The 1,496-nt window shown below is 33.4% G+C and overlaps 1 long non-coding RNA gene across 2 annotated transcripts in view; it reads right to left on the reverse strand.

Annotated features, from left to right (window-relative positions):
* Positions 1-6: 6 nt before the first annotated feature.
* The window catches only part of LOC106868352 (uncharacterized), a 19,337-nt gene continuing 17,847 nt past the window's right edge, over positions 7-1,496 (reverse strand). Inside the window, exons 4-5 of one of the 2 annotated variants that reach the window (XR_008264223.1) lie at positions 1,018-1,085; positions 7-221 (exon numbers count right to left, since the gene is read on the reverse strand). This is a non-coding gene — a long non-coding RNA (uncharacterized LOC106868352). The remainder of the gene's footprint in view (positions 222-1,017; positions 1,086-1,496) is intronic. The other variant, XR_001409264.2, reaches the window with a different exon arrangement.

Genomic DNA, 1,496 nt, shown 5'->3' on the forward strand with positions numbered 1-1,496 from the left:
AGTAGTTATAATTGCTTTTATCTTTTGGATTCATTATCTTTCTCAGAATTCCTTCCTTGTTTTTTTTTATGTTCAGTGATGAAGGGAGCCAGAAGAATCGTGATTCTTGGTGCATTTAAAGTATATAATAAACTGTGGAATGCATCAAGAAACACAAGCCTTCTTACTCATAATGTTGAACCAGTAAACTTCAGCCTTGAAAAGTAAAGATGTATCATTACCTTTGAAAAAAAAAAAAGAAAAAAAAAACGTAAGAAAAAAAGAAAAATAAACACACACACATACAACAAATTATAAAAAAAAATTAAATTTTAAAAAGTTTAAAGATATCACAGAAATCATGTAGAAAATCCTAAGTAAAATTCTTGGAGCAATTATAAAAATTTGCTTCATTGGCATATTTCATTAAATTTTCTCCTTTGCTTATTTGTTAAAAAATGTGAAATTAAAAAGAAAAAATTATAGTTATAGGTGTGTGGTTAAGAAGCTTGCTTTGCAATCACAAAGTTTTGGGTTCAATCCCACTGCACAACATATTGGGCAAGTGTTTCTGGGTAACCAATGCTATGTGGGTGAATTTGGTAGATAGAAATTGAGTGGAAGTCAGTTTCGTGTGTGTGTGTGTCTGTGTGATATGTAAGTATGTATATATGTATGTATGTATGTCTATATATATCTATATATATATATATATATATATTTAGGCACAGGCGTGGCTGTGTGGTAAGAAGCTTGCTTCCCAACCACATGGTTCTGGATTCAGTCCCACTGCATGGCAGCTTGGGCAAGTGTCTTCTACTACAGCCTCAGGCTGACTGAAGCTTTGTGAGTGGATTTGGTAGATGGAAACTGAAAGAAGCCCATCGTATATATATATATATATATATATGTGTGTATGTATGTATGTATGTATGTATATGTTTGTGTATTTGAGTTTGTCCCCCACCATCGCTTGACAACATGCCCATGACTTAGTGGTTTGGCAAAAGACATCACTAAAATAAATACTAGGCATACCAAGAATAAGTCCTGAGGTCAATTTGTTTGACTAAAAGTGGGGCTCCAGCATGGCTGTAGTCAAATGACTGGAACAAATAAAAGAATAAAAGAATAAAAGAATATATATATATATAACAAAAGAATGCAGTAAATAACTGTTTATTAATAATATTATATACGTATGCGTGTGTGTATGTGTATATACACACACACACAAACACACACACACAGGGATTGATAGATAGATCGTGCTGGTGCCACATAAAAAATACTCAGTACACTGTGGAGTTTTTAGTATTAGGAAGGGCATCCAGCTGTAAAAATCATGCTGGAGCAGACAACAGAGCCTGGTGCAGCTCCTGGCCTTACCAGTCTTGTCAAAGCGTCCAACAAATATCAGCATGGAAAATGGACAATAAATGATGATGATGATGATGATGATAGATAGATAGATAGATAGATAGATAGATAGATAGATAGATAGATAGATAGATGGA

This window comes from Octopus bimaculoides, chromosome 5 (assembly GCF_001194135.2).
Source record: "Octopus bimaculoides isolate UCB-OBI-ISO-001 chromosome 5, ASM119413v2, whole genome shotgun sequence".
Lineage (NCBI taxonomy): Eukaryota > Metazoa > Mollusca > Cephalopoda > Octopoda > Octopodidae > Octopus > Octopus bimaculoides.